The following is a 21,303-nucleotide window of genomic DNA, read 5'->3' as shown; positions in this document are numbered from 1 at the left end:
GGGGGGGGGGGGGGGGAAGAGAAACTGCAGATCAAAGGTTAAAATATTAAAGTGTTTATTTTCAAACTTTGTCCTAAGGGTGGATAATACAGAGAAGGAGCACTGATCGCTAATAGAGAGGGGGGGGGCAATAATTACCACCTCCACTTCTCCCTCCCCCCATCCTCCCTACTACTTCCACTTCAATAATTCATATAACTTATTAAAAAAAGCCAGACCACAACATTTTATAAAAAACTCATTTTATATCTGATTCTACCCCCCTCCCCCTTAAGTATCTAAGTTTCACCGTAGATCTTAATTTCTCTTAATTTTAATTCGATTAAATGCGATGAAAAAATTTATGATTATGAAAAATCCACATAAACCTAAACAATGAATTTTGAATACTTTTTCCCCGCGTTGATGCCAAGAATTAATGAATTGATGAAAGTCACGTGTAAATACTGCTGACTAAAAAACTACGCAGTCTAAAATTCATCGTGCATCCATAATAAATAACATGGATCCTGAATCCACAATGAATAACATGGATCCTGGATCCACAATGAATAACATGGATCCTGGATCCACAATGAATAACATGGATCCTGGATCCACAATGATTTACATGGATCAAATTAAATACAATTAGATTATTGTCAAAAATGCATTTTACCGGGAAATAGATCTTATTAAATTTGAGAAGTATTATCAAGTGATAACCTACTTGATTGAACCAACTGCCAGGCTGCCACCGATCTAACCAGTGCTTTAGTGCACCGCGCCGGGTAAATCGTTTTAATACAATTAGGTTTTTTCGACGTTAAAGTTGCTACACAAAAGTGTGAGTTATCAATTAAATTGCAAAATTATATTTACTTTAAGTTTACTTTGATTACATTACATTGAAAACCTTATTAATAAGATTAAGAAAGGGTACCATAGTAAATCTTGTCTTGTCCTACTTTATAATATGGAGATTACAACGAAAGTCCATTTAAAATCTAAAATCTAAACAAGAAAATAATCAAATTCCTTAAATATTTATTATTTCGTATAATACATAATAGTGTTATTCCATTTATAGATATTTTCACGCGGATGGCAGAAAATTTAAATAGTTATTTTTCGATGATTTTATCGTGATTGTTCATTCTGTCAATGTCTTCCTAAACCCTAAACAGGATGTATTTTTTGTACACATATATTCACTCAACACACCCCTCCCACACACCGCAATAGAGAAGTCTTTATCATCATGGTTATCATAGAAATATAATACAGATTTTAGAAACACATAGATTTTTGAAGAAAAAACAGCTTTGTTAGCCTTTGTTAGCCTTTGTTAGCCTTTGTTACCCCATGGGTTTCCACTAAAAATGTTAGCCAATTCGGTTCAGCGGTCTAGCCAACTACAGTGACATATAATATATATGAGCAAAGAGCTTTAATTTATAGAGTGATATATAATATGTATGAATATTCAGATGGACATCCTGTTTGATCCGTTTTTAAAAATAGAAAATAAACTGAGAAATTCAAACAAATCTTTAACCTTAAACAGGTTAGATAGATAGATAGATAGATAGATAGATAGATAGATAGATAGATAGATAGATAGATAGATAGATAGATAGATAGATAGATAGATAGATAGATTTAATTCATATTTACAAATGTATGCATATGCATAATCATGAATTCATATCCATATTTGTAAACATAAATTTAAAGTTTAAACTGTATACAGGCTGGAATGGGTTACTTCAGAGAATTATAATGTAACGATAGTTATTTCAGAGGTGTACGCATTTTTTGTACTGCAATGTACTGTCTCTGGACTGTATTGTAAACACAGCCTGACATGGGATCCATTTTTCACATAAAAATCAATGAAATATTCTGGTCATAGGAAACTAATACGTGAATTATCAAAATTATTAAAATTAAATGCTTTTATCCTCCTCGGATACTAGTGGAACACTGACACTAATGCATCTATTCTTGTTTACAAACACAGCCAAGAGAAATAACCGGTATCAATATGAATGCATAGCATACGCAACAGCTACAAACTTTCCTTGCCTAGTTACCTTGGTTTACTTTATATAAAGGTTTAGTGTACTCTGTATAATGGTTAAGTTTACTCTGAATAAAGGCTTAATGTACTCTATATAAAGGTTCAGTGTACTTAGGTTTTGTACTCTATATAAAGGTTTGGTGTACTTTGTATAAAGGTTCAGTGTACTCTATATAAAGGTTTGGTGTACTTTGTATAAAGGTTCAGTGTACTCTATATAAAGGTTCAGTGTACTTCATATAAAGGTTTAGTGTACTCTATATAAAGGTATGTAAAGGTTTAATATACTCTATATAAAGGTTAATTGCACTTCATATAAAGGTTTAGTGTACTCTATATAAAGGTTCAGTGTATTCATATAAAGGTTTAGTGTACTCTATATGAAGGTTTTGTGTACTCTGTATACAGGTTTAGTGTACTCTGCGTACAGGTTTGTATAAAGCCATGTATAAAGGTTCAGTGTACTCTGTATACAGGTTTAGTGTACTCTGTGTACAGGTTTGTATAAAGCCATGTATAAAGGTTCAGTGTACTCTATATGAAGGTTTTGTGTACTCTATATAAAGGTTTTGTGTACTCTGTATACAGGTTTAGTGTACTCTGTGTACAGGTTTAGTGCACTCTATATAAAGGTTTAGTGTACTCTGTATNAACTACTCTATATAAAGGTTTAGTGTACTCTGTATACAGGTTTAGTGTACTCTGTGTACAGGTTTGTATAAAGCCATGTATAAAGGTTCAGTGTACTCTATATAAAGGGCATCTTCAGATTTGATCACAAAGCATGAGACTCAATTAAAACAACTCCTTTGTACACCTTGTTTCTTCTCTCGTACTCTTAACACAAAGCAGATCTGCCTGTTTCTTTATCTGTCTTGCTATCCATCTATCCAGCTCTCTTTTTAATCTTTCCAACTATCTCTTTTTAACAATTTATTTTTATAAATTCTAATTTTTCCCACTTTGGGATTCTTAAGATCTCAGGGCCCCAAAAACCCCAAGTAGGAAACAACAACCCAACTTTTATTTTGAAGTATTTGAGCTCCCATACCAATGAGCTGTGATCCGATTCAACCCCATCCTGAATTAATAAAAGGCTTGATTAGATTCCAATATAAATGTGTTATGCTACTCATTATGCATGGATAACTGGATAACTGCATAGATGAGTTAATATATAAATTGATCAATTAATGAAAAACTGAATAAATGAATAAATGAAAAAAATACATAAATGAATAAATGAATAATGAATAAAGGAATGAATGAATGAATAAATGTATAAATAAATTAATAAAAAATGAAAAAATGAATAAATGAATTAAATAATAAATGAATAAATGAGTAGATGAATGAATGAATAAATGAATAAACCTTCCAATTTATTTATCCATCTATCCAGTTCTCTATCTAACCTTCCGATATCTATCTATCTATCGATCGATCGATCGATCTATCTATCTATCTATCTATCTATCTATCTATCTATCTGTCTATCTATCTATCTATCGATCTATCTATCTAACTATCTATCTATCTATCTATCGATCGATCGATCGATCTATCTATCTGTATATCTATATATCTATCTATCTATCTATATATCTATCTATCGATCTATCTATCTATCTATCTATCTATCTATCGATCTATCTATCTATCTATCTATCTATCTATCTATCGATCTATCTATCTAACTATCTATCTATCTATCTATCTATCTATCTATCTATCTATCTATCTATCTATCTATCTATCTATCTATCTATCTATCTATCTATCTATCTATCTATTCTCTAAATATATATATTTAACGAACCTTCTATCTTTGCAATTTTCTATCTATCATCATTTCTAATTTCTGTCTAACTATCTAACCTGCAATCTTTTATTTTACATGCATATTAAAACCCTGAACTATCCTTTAAAGCGACGTTTATAGCTGAAGAATGGAAAGCTGTTTCTGTACAGAATTTAGAAAGCTTAGTTTTATTGTTATGTGAAAAATTTAAGATTTGTATGTGAAAAATTTAGTATTATGTAAATATGTATTTGTGCGTGTCCATGTGTGTTGTTTAACGCATATAATTTTTATTTGTGGTCCATGTGTGTTGTTTACGCATACAATTTGTATTTGTGCGTGTACATGTGTGTTGTTTACGCATACAATTTGTATCTGTGCGTGTCCATGTGTTTTGTTTAACGCATATAATTTTTATTTGTGCGTGTCCATGTGTGTTGTTTACGCATATAATTTGTATTTGTGCGTGTACATGTGTGTTGTTTACGCATATCAACTAGCACATCTCTTTAGAGTATGAGGAGTATGAGTAAATAAGGAAAAGTAAGATATATTTCAGTCTGTTGGCCAAGAAATGTGATATTTGGAAGTTGCTTTTTTAGCGAGCGAATATCCCCATTTTCTATAATGTCTTAAATCTACCATGTCCGATTCACAAAAATACCTTGATTAATTAATGAGATTTTTTCTCTTTGAAAATTGATATTTACACATATGGTTTCATTGTGTAAGTGACATATTCACTGTTCCAGCCAGAATAAAAACATTTTTGATATTGGTTTAAAGGATACCGTTGTAAATCGAGTATGCCTCTCTATATAGGGAGGGTTACTCGAAATTTCGTTCACAGTCCCTTTAAATTACGCTTGAAATAAGGATAAGAGAAACCTGTTTATAAATGGCATAAAACCTGAATCCGGTTTTAATTCACTGTCTTTCTATCCTACACACAAACCTTGTTCATCTTGTTTTACAAATTGTACAGATAGATTGTTAAGTACAGTAGATGGTAACGTAGAATTTGTACACTCTCAGTACAGCTGTATTCTCACATGACAAGTGTCAACTCAGTATTGTGTCCGACAAGATTATTAATAATAGTGAAAATTTTAGTATATAGAGCTTACCTTACAGTGAAAAAAGGTGCAATGGTATGTGTTATTTATTTTCTGTTTTCACACTTTTTATTTAATCTTAAAAAAACATGTCAACTAATGTGAGAAAATTTCATTTCCTTTGTTATATTTGACACTTGTAACGTCGTGCATAATTTATTCATTTCTCTGTTGCCACCTATTGTATACTTGATAATCTATTTGCTTTTATCTATTTACATATATCTGTCGATTTCTATCCATTAAAAATCAGAACAGATAAACACATTGGGCCCAAATCTGCGGTCGAAATTAAAATTAGCTTCAGACAATTTTCCAAATATACTTAACAGAATTGCTTAAAGGGAGTGACCGGCTATGTAAGGTAGTTGAACTGAGTATGCAGTGTTGTGGAAAGCTTCTTTCGGATTCATTTGAGACATATTAAACTTTTTAAAGATCTGTAAATCCTGAGTTTGAGCGCAAATTCGATATTCAAAACTCCTTCTTTGGGGGTGGATACGTTTTCAGAATTAGATTTTTTAAAATTATTAAATAACGACGACATAATATGTAAAAAGTTCTACAATAAACTACAGACGTCATGTATAGGAACATGTTAAGAAAATAGAAATTAATCTTACCATCGAAAATAAGTAATCTTGTTCAATTATTAGTATCTATTATCTCATTATTCTGGTTTCTCATTATTCTCAAAGTTGTCGCAGATTTTCTAGAATTATTTTTGAAAAGACGACATTTGAAGAATTTGAAGAAATCTGCGAATAAATTCAAAGAAAATTAGAAATTCAATATAATAATGAAAACGAAAAAATCGATTTTAGCATTGATTTATTGACAAATTTCTTTTGAGAAATATGTTCCTTACCATCTAATTAGATTACTGTATAATTTTTACTTTATTTTTCGTTGTCGTTATTTAATAATTAAAACAAAACTAATTCTGAAAACGTATCCACCCCCAAAGTAGGAGTTTTAAACGTCGAATTTGCGCTCAAACTCAGGATTTACAGATGTTTAAAAAGTTTAATTTGTCTCAAATAAATCCAAAAGAAGTTTTCCACAACACTGCATACTCAGTTCAACTACCTTACATAGCCGGTCACTCCCTTTAAAGACTAGAAAAGCTGAAATTATGACACAAAGATCCCGTCTTTCAATTCAATTCACTATTTGACGATTCAAGTTTCGAATGATTTTTATTTCTTGGTTTTTTGTTTACTTTCTCAATATGTTTATTGGGGAGTTGAGGGCAGATACCAACCTTACACCACAGTATAGAACAGTACAGTACAGCATAGAACAGTATAGAACAGCATAGAACAGTAAAGTACAGCATAGAACAGTATAGAACGGCATAGAACAGTATAGAACATTACAGTGCCCCATAGAACAGTATAGTACAGCATAGAACAGTACAGTACAGCAAAGAACAGTACAGTACAGCAAAGAACAGTATAGAACATTACAGTACAGCATAGAACAGTTAAGTACAGCATGGAACAGTACAGTACAACATAGAACAGTATAGAACAGTATAGAACAGTATCGAACAGTATAGAATAGTATAGAACAGCATAGTACAGTGTAGAACAGTAAAGAACAATATAGAACAGTATAGAAAAGTGTTAAACAGTATAGAACTTAATATAGAAAAGCATAGTACAGTGTATAACAGTATAGAACAGTACAGAACATTATAAAACAGTACAGCAAAGTATAGTACAGTGTAGAACAGTTTAGGACATTATAGAATAGCGCTTAAATGCCCAAATTACTTTTTTTGTTTAAAACATTTGTATTTACTATTTGCCAAGTGTAGAGCATCTTTATATAATTATCATTCTATCTATCTATCTATCTATCTATCTATTAATATATCTATCTATCTATCTATTTATCTATCTTTCTATCTATTAATATATCTATCTATCTATCTATCTTTCTATCTATCTATCTATCTGTCTCTGCCTGTATCTGCGTGCAGTTTGAAGAAGCCTGAAACCTGTCCCAGGTCTGCGCCTGCAGGCAGTTTATGTTGTTCAGACCTCTTATGACTGGTTGAGGGGGGGGGAGACGAGAGGCCCGTGTATGGTTTAGGAGAAAGATTGGCTTAGTAGATGAGGGGGGGTTACCGGTTAGAGGCCCGTGTATGGTTTAGGAGAAAGATTGGCTTAGTAGATGAGGGGGGGTTACCGGTTAGAGGCCCGTGTATAGTTTAGGAGAAAGATTGGTTTAGTAGATGAGGGGAGGGGGAGGGGAGAGGGGGGGAAGAAGACTGAAGTAGGAACAAGAGTATACAAGTGTAGATCTGCTGTGAGGAGGCCCCTTCTTCATGATTCGTTGGATGCTAAATAATAATAAACTAACATTCAAATAAAATTCCATCAAATGGAAAGGAGGAAAAGTAGTTCGCAGTATAAGTGGAAAGGGAAAAGAGAGGTGGTGAAGAACGAAGAAGGAAAAAGTAAGTTATGGAGAGGGGGGGCAGTATTTTTGTTTTTTTTATATTTCAAGAATGCTTTTGAAAAAGTGATTCTTTTCAGGTTGTGAGGATTAATATATTTCAGGCAGTGCTTGGTTCAAGGGCCGGGGTTGCAGGGACCTGGAGAAGAAAAAAAACAGATATGATACAGAGAGGGGGAGAAAAGGGAGGGGAAGTGGAGGAGGAGGGGAGTAAAGGAGAGTAATAAAGTGAGGAGTTGGTTAACAAGGAGTAGAGAGCATAGGTAACATAAAGGGTTGGGGAGGACAGGAAATAATTAAAATGGTCGGAGAAATAAAAATAAAACAAGGGGTAAAGATGAAAATCTGAGACAAAGAAGGATGGTGGAAGATAGAAAGAGAGGGAACATTAAAGAATGGAAGGTGTGTAGTAAATACCGTACTCGGAGAAAGGGTAGAGTATAGAATGCTGATGGACAGTTTGTACAGGGGAACCCTTATCATTGAACATAAAGGTTAACATGTACATTTAAAGAAGAGGGGGATTTTTGTAGACGTCATTTTAAGCATGAATATAAATGCAGAAACCAATTAATGTTCATTTTTTCAAGTCGTTTTTCTAACTCCTTGTGCAAAGTTCAACTATTCAAAAAATATTTAGCATATTTAGCAATATGAAAACATGACGCAAAACATCCAAAATGGCTCTTTTGATATAAAAACGGGTTCGAGAATACTGAGAATTATTAACGCAGCCAAGCGTGCGAGTCCTCCCTCCATTTCATCCTGCAAGAGGGGGGGCACATGGGGGCGCGGTCCCCCCCCCGGTTCGGCCCTAACTTGTATGCTAAAAATGTTATTGATGTATTTTATTTTAAATTTCTTAACTTATATTGGTTTTTCGACATATGCCAAAATAATTATTTTGCCAATAAAGTCAATTAGTAATTATATGTTAAATCTCATAGCATAAGTTGGAAGAATTTAAATTGTAATTTTTGGACTAAAAAAGCATGGTTCCCAGCAAGATACGTCACTTTCACTGTTAAACTTGAACACTTTTGAATTGGCAAAATAAGTTCAAATCTGTCTTTATAAATACAATCTTTTTCAAACAAATCTCGAACATTCACAAAAGATATTTGAGTAATTTTGCAGTTTAAATTTAAATCAGAGATCTGAGAGGAAGGTTTTAACTTATTTTGTTGATTCTAAAGTTCTCACATGTTGTCTCACAACATAACAAATAAAGACGTCACTCTTTTTGATTTATTTTTGTTCTCTCATGAATAAAATTTACATGGTTTCATAAAGAAATGTATTAAAAAATCTATTAAACAAAATAATGATCACCATGAACAAACTTATTGGTTGGCAAAAAGAACAAGTTTGTTTAACTTTTTTCTAATTTTTGACTTTTTTAAATCAAAGTTCTTCTTCTTGGCAAGATGTTTCAGCCGTAGGACTGTGTACAGTAGTGCAGTTTCTCTAAGCAAGGAATATTTATTTAGTTCTCCATGATCAGCATTCTTAAAGATCTTGGATCTTAGATTCCGCTATTAGTTCCAATGTAATTTTTTAAACTTATAATTGCTCTGTAAATCCTGGCGAGACATCTAAATTTTCACACCACTTCCTCAATGTGCTTTCGTGTGGTAAACTTGTGAAACACTTCTCGTAGATATCTAAACATAAACACATATCAATACTCAAAGTACACAAAATATCTTAGATTACACTGTTTTCTATTTAAACAGCTCTTGCCTATTTTTGTTTTTCTGCTAAATAATATAATATTTAACTCAAGAGGAAGAAATTAAGAAAAAAATGCAAAATTGACTGGGGGTGGGGGAAAAAAAAACTTAAATACCCCATTAATTTTTTCAAACTAAAGCTACAGATCTAAAAACTAAATCTTTTTTACTTTTTTTTGTATTTTTTCAACTCTCCCTAGCACCCAAGCTATAAAAGTTATCGTTCTAATTTTTTTAATGAGCTGGCCTTTAAAATTTGGCTATGAACATGAATTAAAACCTTATACATATTCTCTAAGGCTTTTATAAGGGGGGGACGTGGGACGCCCCCCCCAGTCTATACTTAGATTCAGACCCCCAAGCCTCTATAGAACTTTTCAAGAAGGCTGGGACATCTATTCCAGCCCCCACCCCCTTAAAATTTACAATTTTATCTCTTCAACCTTATAATCAAAAGTATATTTTGGATATTTTGTAAAAGGATAAAAGGATAACTCAGCGTCGCCATTAGGGGGGGGACGTGAACCCATCCTATACATAGATTCAGACCCCCCAGCCTTTAAAGGCTTTTTCAAGGAGGCTGGGACATCCAGGCCAGCCCCCACCTCCCTTAAAATTTACAATTTTATCTCTTCAACCTTAAAAACAAAAGTACATTTTGGATATTTTCTAAAAGGATAAAAGGCTAACTCAGCGTCCCTTAATATATTTCTCCCCTAGTTCATCCCCCCCCCCTCATGCCCTGGACTAATTGTAATCAGATTGCAGACCATTTTTATCAAATTATGCTTATTGAGAATACAAATATTAATTTTTCTTTGAAATCTGGTATATGTCAACATTTTATTACCTTCTCTTTAACACTTTATTATAGTTATGTTCTGCCAGGATCTGTGTTGGCAAAAACACTGTGGGTTTAGCGGATTTTTTAAATTTCTTCTTTGATTTGCTGTAAGAGTTTTGAGTAAAATGACGAGAGCAGATAAAAGTTGGAATATTTTTCCAACAGCTAAAAGATTTCCATTCTTCACGAACAGTGTGGGTTCTCATATCAACATGAGAACCATTTGTGGTAGAGTTAACCACAGAACAGTATCGCATGATGCTCAAAATTTACTGTCTACTGTTTACATACCCCAGAGCTGTGTACACTGTATATAAACAGATGCCGCAACCCGTATTTTCCTTTGTACTGCATGTCACTACATGATCTATACCTAACAACGATTCAATTCTGTCCCTGATCTCTGTCCTTATTACAAAGACGACAGATTACACCCCTTGACCGTACTCCACAAGAAACCGTATTAATCCAGGTATAATTCAGTTTTCACTTGGCTATCGCTTGTAATCGATCAACGGCAAACCAATTGGGCGTGATCAGCTATCAATGTCTACACGGACACAAGCACGTAACTATCAATGCCTCAACTAGGACACGATCTTGAGCTATCAATGTCTCAACTAGGACAAAATCTTGAAAACTTTTAATGTCTAAACTAGGACATGATCTTGAGCTATAAATGCCTCAAATAGGCCACGATCTTGTAAACATATCATTGTCTCAACTAGGACACAATCTTGAGTTATCAATGCCTCAACTAGGACACGATCTTGTAAACTATCAATGTCCAAATTAGGACATGATCTTGAGCTATCAATGCCTCAACTAGAACACGATCTTGTAAACGATCATTGTCTCAACTAGGACTCAGTCTTGAGCTATCAATGCCTCAACTAGGACATAATCTTGTAAACTATCAATGTCTCAACTATGACACGATCTCGTAAACTATCAATATCCAAACTAGGACATGATCTTGTGCTATCAATTCCTCAACTAGGACACGATCTTGTAAACTATCAATGTCTCAACTAGGACACGATCTTGTAAACTAGCAATGTCTCAACTAGGACTCAGTCTTGAGCTCATTCATTTAGAACAAGGACACAATTACTCTCTCAAAGCGGAGTCTCTATATCAACTGATGTAATTACAATTCCTACATCCTTACCTACATTACATGATTAAGATAATCATGTTACATATTTACAGCACAGTTAAAATAGCCGCAATTAAGATGTACGTCATTATATGTATCACATGATTAAGCTAATTAAGATGTACGTCATTATATGTATCACATGATTAAGCTAATTAAGATGTACGTCATTATATGTATCACATGATTAAGCTAATAATGCTACGTAATCATTTGAAGTGCAGTTAAATAAATAATGGGTTTTACGTAGAAGTTTACAAAGTTAGATAGTTAATAATGTACAACGTACAGCAGATTCACAGAATATTGTGTTACACGATATTTATTACAGGGAGGAAGGATGACGAGGAAAGGGAAGGGGAAGGGAAGGAATTGGGAGGAAGGATGACGGATAGAGTTGAAGGGAAGGAAATGGGGGAAAGTGAAGGGAGGGGAAGGGAGGAGAAGGAAAAGAGAAACTGTATTAAATTTTATACAGTTAAATAAGTGGTTTGATTAAAGTGTAGAAAAGTGTAGATTAGAGAGTATTGAAGTTTTATGGAAACAATAGAGCAGACAAACTTTCTATACAACAGTTAATAATTCATCTATTCATCTACACATCCTTAAACCTACTTATCTATTCATCTATTAATCTTTTTATCTATTCATCCATTCATCTATTCATTAATTCATCCTTTCACCTATTCATGTATTCATGTATTCATCTATTCATCTATTCATCTATTCATCTATTCATCTAACCATCCTTTCATCTAATAATATATTAATATTAGAGAGTATTGAAGTTTTATGGAAACAATAGGGCAGACAAACTTTCTATACAACAGTTAATAATTCATCTATTCATCTATACATCCTTAAACCTACTTATCTATTCATCTATTCAACTATACATCCTTAAACCGCCTTATCTATTCATCTAATCATCTAATCATATATTCATCTATTCATCTATTCATCTATTCATCTATTCATTGATTCATCTATTCATCTATTCATGTATTCACCTATTCATGTATTCATCTATCTATTCATCTATTCATCTATTCATCTATTCATCTATTCATCTATTCATCTATTCATCTATTCATCTATTCATCTATTCATCTATTCATCTATTCATCTATTCACCTATTTATCTATTCATCTATTCATCCTTTCATCTATTCACCTAATAATATATTAATATTAGAGAGTATTGAAGTTTTATGGAAAAAAATAGAGCAGACAAACTTTCTATACAACAGTTGATAATTCATCTATTCATCTATACATCCTTAAACCTACTTATATATTCATCTATTAATCTTTTTATCTATTCGCCCATTCATTTATTCATCAAATAATATATTAATATTAGAGAGTATTGAAGTTTAATGGAAACAATAGAGCAGACAAACTTTCTATACAATAGTTAATAATTCATCTATTCATCTATACATCCTTAAACCTACTTATCTATTCATCTATTAATCTTTTTATCTATTCATCCATTCATCTATTTATTGATTCATCTATTTATCTATTCATGTATTCATCTATTCATCTATTCATCTATTCATCTATTCATCTATTACCATTATTATTAATGTTATTATTATTATTACCATTACATTATTAATACCATCATTATTGTCGTTATAGTTATTATTATTACTTTTATTAGTATTAGTATTACAATTTTCATATCATAAAGTTTTAAAATGATATTTTTTCCTTTCTAATCTAAACTTCCGATGTCAAAAATGTGTTCATCTAGTACAAATGAATTGTCTTTTTATCTTCTACGACTACGAGTTATAAACTATTTTTCAAACATAGATTTTAAAATTAAAGTTTCAAATAGAGCAGACCATATAATCAAGCTTGGTCTCTGAATCTCGGAGAAGACAGGTCTCCCAGACTTTCAGACCAATAAAAAGAGAATTGGGAGTTGGAATTGGGAAAACCCGCAAAACATTTATTTTATTTTTAGACGAGACTTTTCATTAATCAAACTCTTTCACATCTCTATAAAAAAAATACATTCTTGGTTTCAGAGTGTGTGTGGAGTGGACTGTTTGTGTGTATGTGAGTGTGGAGTGCGTGTCTGTTCGAACGAAATCCCAGCTGTGACGTCAATATCACGTGACCTGCAGACAAAGAGTGTTTGGCTGGCCCGGCGTAGAGACCGGAAAATGCGGGAACCCCTAGAATTATTATTTATAATTGTGGGAGATATTTGAGCCCACAGCCCACCTAGAGAACCATTATTAACCAATATAAAGCAAAAGAGAGAGAGTGGGAGTGGGGTATAATTTTCTTGGAAAAGATGAATAATAATTTGAGGAAAGTATTGCAGTAGAATATATTCAAATTTCTAGTGAAAATGACAAAAATTAATACTAGAAAATACTTCAGCAGTTTCAATATAAAAGTCGACCCTCTCAATTTAGAATCTCAAAGCCAAGCTATAGCAACATTCCCGTGATTCTCCCGTGTTCAGCAAAAAAATTAATATATAAAGAATTATACTAAACATAATGTTTCACGCCTATCATGACGATCCTCAGTAGTTATACAATTCTTTAAACAACTTAAACTTGCAGAAAATCCATTCTTGTGTTTGCAATGGGGGACAGAAATATAGTGCCCCCCCCCCTTGCTCCCAACAATTGTCAAGGAGACTATTCCTCTCCCTAGTGGCCAATCTTTTTTAACCCTATTCAGATTGACGTCAAAATATAATGGGGCGGGCCCTCTCTATTGCCTTATTGTTATACAAATCAATAATATTTGATACATTTTGGAAAGTTCTCGGGGTCTTCTTTAATAATCACCAAAAAAAAAATTCAAATACTTATTGCAAAATAAATTTATTTAGCAAAAAATGTGCAAAAACAAAAAGTGTGCGAACTATAATATATAATATATTTAAAAACATTTAACCCAACAAATTTGCAATTATTAAAATATTTGCAAATTTTTGAAAAACTGAATATATATTCAAGAGGAAAATTAAACATGTGCAAATTCCCTTTAAAGGCGTCTGTGCAAAAATATGCCAAAGGAAATGAGTTTTTGTCACAAACTCAAATGCTCTAATCCCTATATCTTTACAATCTGATGATGTAAACCTTTGATATTTCAAACTTAGATTATTTGGACTAACAGAATTCATATTTTGAAATATCAAAGGTCTAGGACATTGGGTAGCAAAGATATAGAGATTAGAAAGTAGAGTTTGTGGCAAAAACTCAGTTCCTTTCTTTTAAAAATTGTGCAATCTTCTTTCTTCTGATAAATGCTTTCTAAAAAGCCTTAAAATATTGAAATCAAATGACATGAAGTAGGTCTAAATACAGATTTAGTCTGCTATAGGTAAAATAAGGCATTCAGGCAGTATGCCTGAGGACTCAGGCAGTGGGTTTAAAATCTCCGCTTTAAGCTTATAGAGAGGAGCATTTGTTAGTCAAAAAAAGTCAACAAATTTGAACAACCTCAGACAAATATTTTTCGAGTTATGTCCAAAAAATGTTAGGGGGGTCCCCGGGACCCCCTCCAACTGGCAAAGGGTTAATATTCATTTTATGCAAAATTACAGCATGTTATTAAGTAAATAATTTATTGCATTTAAAGATGGAAAATTCCAGTTTTAAGATTTCAAACTTTTATGAAGATTGTTTCAGCTAAATTGATTCTAAGAGTGCAATAATTAAGCATGTCTAAATTTTACAGAAAATGAACATCGTTCATTTTAAAATAAAGCATTTAAAGAAACTAAAATTAATTTTTACAATATTTTAGCATAATGCTTAGTTTTCCATCTGAGCTTATCAATGTGAACTTTAAGTTCGCAGTAAAATATCAATAAAAAATCTACTTGAAAAATGTGTCTTTAAGAAATTAAAGTGACCTTTGTGCTTTAAATATATAATATACCCATTTTTTGTTAAGCATTAAATTCTTTAATGTTGGCAAAACTGAATAGAAAGACGGGGCGGAGAGGAGGGGGTCAAGAAGAGGGCAATTCAGGAGAATTTTTACTTTTTTCAAACTATGCAGTGAAGAACGCCTTAAAAAAACATTGGAATCTTGCACATTTAAGTTCAATTTCTTTTCCTAGTGGGAGTGGGACACATTTTTTACAAATTAAATTTATATTATAAGAGAAACCTAACCAAATAAAATGTTTTGTGGGATAACATAGCTTCAAGAATAAAAGGTCTATGACCGAAAAAAAAATTGGATTTCCCCTAAAAATATTTTAATTTAAAATTAGAAATTTACAATAAAAGCAAGAAATTTTTTTGTTCCATACATGTGTAATAAATTTAGTAATAACCCCATTATCTCAGAAACCTGAACCTAAATATTACATTATGATCACCTGACCATATTATCGGATAGTTTTAAATTGTATTTTTACCTGATACTTAAATATAGTTTAGTTGGATATGAACCACTCTTATATTACGGTCAGAAATATATCATTGCTTGGTAGAGAGTATAGAGTCTATAGCTTTGTGTGTCCATAAATACATACTTGAGAATACAGAAAGAGTTGTATCTGGATTGATACATACTTAAGAATACAGAGGGTTGTATCTAGATTAATGCAGACTTAAAAAACTATTGGAGAAAGGCATTTGTTACAAAAGTAGTGGCTGTGGTGAGACCTATGAAATCTAGTTAAATGCCATGGACTCCAAGGAAGAAAGCAAAGTCAGAACTTGGTTTAACTGAAGAATATGAGAAACCCTAGAAGTAGGAACTGTGTCAAAAGAAGCAGTAACTGTACAGCAACAAGTTGAGACTGCAAACAGCAAAAGTGTAATAGTGGACAGTTTTGGATTTTACCCTAGTTTTCCTTGTGAAGACAAATTGGATACAGAAACCCTCCACTTACAGAATGATAATGCAAAACATTGATCAAATGAAGCTGGAAACAGATACATAGAGGCAAAAGTAGCAAGCATTGGAAACAAAAATTAAATCAGTCATACATGCAGACATGGTAAAATAACGAGACACCGGAACCCAAGGATCTTATTGCAAGAGTACAGGCAATGTTAGAGTAGAATAAGAAGACAAATTCGACACAAAGATACCTGGAGCATATAGATGGATTGGTTACAACTGAAGCAGCAACAACGAAATATACGCTGAGATAAGTAAAGCTGCAGCTGGTTTTGAGAAGAGGTTACTGAGTTTTGGGAAGTTTTAGCGGAAACCCAGAAAAAGTGTTCCAATGGTGGGAGAATCTCAGCCTGGAAACTTATTTGTCTGAATGTAAATGGGGAAACGATCCCAAATGAAGATTTGAAAAGGATGCTGTTGTCCTGAATCACAGGAGCAGATAGATAAGAGATAGTGCTGTTGCAGCCTCAAGGATTAGCATTTGAAAGCTATGAGACAAGGGGCTGTTAAGGAATACAATACAAAATTCAATGTGAAACTTTTCTATACTTTGCTTGTGCTTTTTAAAATAAAAATAAAAATTATGTCTAAAATATTTCGTTTTACTACTGTAAACTTGTAGTTTCTAAGAGATGAATTGACCTTGACACCTAAATCTTAATTTTGCCGAAAACAAGAAAACGGCTTCCACCTGATACTGCTTTGATCAACCTAATATTTTCTCAAAATGCTCATTTGCGGCTACATCACCCATAGAACCTGAAAATATTTCGGTTTACTACAGTAAACTTTTAGTTTCTAAGAGATGAGCAGATACACCAAGTGTTGTGATTTTGAAACTCTATTAAAAATGAAACACAAAGTTTTTCCCATGATATCTCATATATTTTACATGTGATATTTACAAGAAATAAAATCTAAATATTCTGGCATTACATTACTCATGATTAAAACGTTGTGAATATGCGAGATCTTGCACTGGTATCTTTGCTAAGATCACAACATGTGAAAAAACGACAAGAATTGAAATAGAATTATCTCATATATCTTACAAGTGATAACTACAAGAATTAAAATCTAAAAATTCTGGCATTGCATACTCATGTTTAACATGATAGGAATATGCAAGATCTTCCACTGGTTTATATTGCTACATGCACAACATGGGAAAAAACTATGGGAATTTTTAAAGAATATTTCTGCGTTTTTTACCCGTGCTGTACAGAGGAGGAATCTTCAAGATTGTGAAAAGTAGCTATACCACAAGTTAGGAGCATATACTCAAGAAAAAGCCTGGTAGAATTCAAGAATGTAATGCTCATGGGACTGTACCATGCAGAGTTGAAGAAAACATGCATATTGTTAATGCCTTAGGAATATGAAATGGAGATCAAAGCAATACTCAATTATCAGCTAGTCAACATGAGAATGTTCAACACAGACCCCAGGGTTCTTTCCCATGGTATGGCTGGATTAAGGAGCACATATAGTTTTGAGACAGAGGGAAACAGCACAAAAACGGAGGAGATGTGGAAAGCAGTATAAGTTCCATGAATGTAAACGGGATGACTGATTTGGTGTTATATGAATCAGATATTGAAGAAAGTCATGGAGATGTCAACTCCATGGAGATGACTGTTTCTTCTGCAAGAAAACTGGTCATCAGAGTAAAGATTGAAGGAAGTATGAAGAAATGAAGAAGAAGAATCGAAACTGGAAGACTGGAAGTACCAACTGAAAGCCTATTTCCTGTTATAATTGTGAAAGCAGGGAAAGCAGGACATATTTTGCAGGAATGCAGAGGAGAAAGACGGAATAATGGTACTACAGGCCATGTTAATGATGTTTTTTCTAAAAGGAGGATCAGGAAACACTATAAACAACACTAGTACAGGATATATGGAATCTAAAACGGGGGTACCCTTACATGTATTTCAAGAGGAGGGAAATTCAACAGAAGTCTCTCTAATGGATGTTTAAAGCTGATGATTAATCGACAGGAGAGAGTAGAAGTTAATTCAATATATATNTGGGTGGGAGGGAAGGAATGTGGATCATTATAGGGCTAACGATCCCTATATTATCCAACCTTTGATTTATATCTATTCTTGTCTAGTATCCATTCTGCTTTCCTGCTGAATATTTTGAACATCTTGGGTATTAATCCCCTGACCATATTATTGTCAGTTTTAATCTTTATCTGTACCTGATACTCAAATATAGTTTTGCTGAATATGAACCATTGTTTTATTATGGTCAGAAATATACCATTGCTTGGTAGAGAGTATAGAGTTGCTCAGGAAACATTTTTACCAACTTTCTGTGCTGATGGCAAAGATGTCAGGTAAATAGTTCTGGACTTTATGTGTTCGCCATCGGTTTGTCGGAGACTAAATGTTTGCAAGGTATTGATAAATACATATTTGAGAATACAGAGAGTTGTATCTGGCTTGATACATATCTTTCGAAAACAGAGAGTTGTATCTGGAATGATGTACCCAGCTATCCAAATTGCGTAAGCATCGTAAACGCATAATATTTTGTCTCCAATTACGCAATTAAAAAGCAAATTTGCATAAGTCTAGATTTCAAAGTAGTGTAAATATCTAATTTTTCTAAAGTAAATATTTTATAACCCAGCTTTAAGTAAAAATATCATAAATTTGTGGAGATGTGTATCATTTTATTTCAGGTATACAAATTGCGTAAAAATACGCTCAATTTGCGTAATTGCCTAAAACTCTAAGTTAAATATCGAAGAATTGAGTGGCCTAGGTGTGTGTGCACTGCAGTGCAGAGTGCAGCAATATATAATGTTATATTAAATAGAAAGCCATGTGATTTGTAGATAAGAGTGGGAAGGGGGGGGGCTAATTGGGCAGAGAATTTAAAGCGCTACATAGCAAACTGGTTTTTAGTACCAAATTTTACCGCTAGGTGTCTCTGTTTGTTTTACGTAAAATTTTAAAAAAGAAAAAGGTACGGATTAAATTTAAATTTGCGTAGCTAAGTGTGCGATTTTACGTCTTTCATGACGTAAAAAGAACCAAAATCTCTACGTAAAATTTACGTAAAATGCGAAAAGTGACGTTTAATTTGCGCTCTTTTTGTGCAATTTGGCTATCTGGGTATACTTGAAGTACTGATGGAGTAAGGCATTTGTTACATATGGATAGGGTTGTTAATCGTTTTTGTAAACGATCGTTAAACAATCGTTTTTTGTTTCGTTTTCAAAAACGATCGTTTCGTTTTCAGAAAAAAAAACGATCGTTTTTAAAAATGACCCACTCGTTTTGAACTTTTAGAAAACGAATAGCGATTGTTTTTGAAAACGATCGTTTTATTAAAACGATTTGCGATAGTTTTTTATACAATTGTTTTTTAAAAAACGATCGTTTTTGAAATTTTTTTATTGACAATTATGTTAACGATCGTTAACGAAGGGTCGTCGTTAACGATCGTTAACGAAGGGTCGTCGTTAGCGATCGTTAACAAAGGGTCGTCGTTAACAAAGGGTCGTCGTTAACGAAGGTCAGTCGTTAACAATCGTTAACAAAACGACGAATTTTATAAAAACGATCGTTTTTCAAAACGATCGTTTTTATAAAATATTTTTATAAACGAGCGTTTTGAAATATATAAAATATTTTTATAAACGAGCGTTTTGAAAAACGATCGTTTTAAAAACGACCATTTTTAAAAAAAACGAACTTTTTAAAAAACGATCGTTTTTAAAAACTATCGTTTCGTTTTCGATTTTTCGTCGTCGTTATCATAACGAAACGATCGTTTTTCTGAAAAATGAAAACGTTAACATCCCTACATATGGATAACATTAATCACAACTCATAAAAATTTGCGATCATTAAAAGTATTTAAAATTGTACGTTTTTTAAATTTAAAATTAATGGTGTTAAAGTTTTTAAAAGTTGTTTTGCTCCTATTAAAGAACTGTAGCTGTCAAAACTTTAAATAAAAAGCTTGCTAACACATTCTGTACCCTTTACCCCCTTCTCTATCTAACAAATCCCTAAAATTATTATGATTTAGAGAGTGGATGGTTTGCAAGTTTTCCTGACTCTGCGGCCGAGAGAAGGGAGAGCGGGGGGGGGGGGGAGCGCGCTGTTAGGGCAGTGAATGCTATCAGCACTCAGGCTGAGTGAGTTAGTCAAACCTAGGGAGGCCAGCCGACAACAACAACAACAAAGGAATAAAGCTTGGTAGGTTATTGTAACCTTCAATTAATATCAGATTATACTCGTCAAAACTATAGACTCACTGCTTAAATTAAACTAAATATATTTCGATCCTTTTATTCCTTAGTCAACTGATTCATTTTAAAACTCATTTTGTTTGATCTCTAAGTTTAATGCACGGGAGCGTTGCTGTATTTGAAAGTAAAATGTAAAATGGCCGACAGTTAATATAACTTATATTTTACCTACTATATATACTAAATTAGCGTAGTGGAAATTTTCTACATCTACTGTCATTTTCGGCTTTTGTATCGGGCCAATTTATGATTACTAATATATCTAAAATAGTGGAAGGGGACCTACTCATTTAGTTTCATTGCTACTTGATATTCGTGCGAAGTAAAATGTATATTTTTGGTTGAGCAGTCAAGCCAATCCAACCAGATTAAAAATCATCCAACCAATCCATCCTTTCTTTTTTAACCTTCGTGAATCCAGCAGTCTTTTTTCATCTCTTTGTTTTATATTGTAATCATTTTTTTCACATATATACAGTCTATTGTTACGCTATTTCTGTTAAAAAAATATTTGAATAAATAGCAGCGTCCGTAAACTATTTTTAATTATAAATTTATTCTTACTTAAAAAACTTTTATTATATTCTTAGATTGATTTACTTGAAGCACCAATCTCATTAAAATGTTAGGAATTTTAAGAAATTTTACTAAATTTGTTACACAATTATAACATTAACTATTTTTACAATTTACATGTTTTGGTTCTAGAGTTGCCAGATAACCCAAGTCCACTTGATCATTAATTATACATTTAATAATTTACAATATGTTATAATTTATTTTAAATTTAGATCATATTCCGCGGCAGTTGGTTGAGTTTATCTTGAAGAACCAAACCTAGGGTTTTCTGTAAGCCCTCTCCTTACCACCCGTCAACCTGGATAGTTTTTACTCAACGTTTTCAAATCTTCCCCGATCTATCTCCAAGACGAAGCAAGTCTCAACATG

At 32.7% G+C, this 21,303-nt stretch overlaps 1 long non-coding RNA gene across 3 annotated transcripts; it reads left to right on the top strand.

The window, feature by feature from the left end:
• Positions 1–4,991: 4,991 nt before the first annotated feature.
• LOC111703607 (uncharacterized) lies at positions 4,992–21,299 on the top strand. Of its 3 annotated transcripts, none has more exons than XR_002765639.1 (4): positions 4,992–5,006; positions 18,364–18,426; positions 20,133–20,302; positions 21,147–21,299. It is a non-coding gene; the product is annotated as an uncharacterized LOC111703607 (long non-coding RNA). The 3 variants fall into 3 exon arrangements; XR_002765638.1 differs by having other exon boundaries at positions 5,000–5,014; XR_002765640.1 differs by lacking the exon at positions 18,364–18,426 and having other exon boundaries at positions 5,000–5,014.
• Positions 21,300–21,303: the final 4 nt, after the last annotated feature.

This window comes from Eurytemora carolleeae, unplaced genomic scaffold (genome assembly GCF_000591075.1).
Source record: "Eurytemora carolleeae unplaced genomic scaffold, Eaff_2.0 scaffold552, whole genome shotgun sequence".
Taxonomy (NCBI): domain Eukaryota; kingdom Metazoa; phylum Arthropoda; class Copepoda; order Calanoida; family Temoridae; genus Eurytemora; species Eurytemora carolleeae.
Note: the sequence above shows the minus strand (reverse complement) of the source record. Positions and strands in the feature narration are given on the sequence as shown.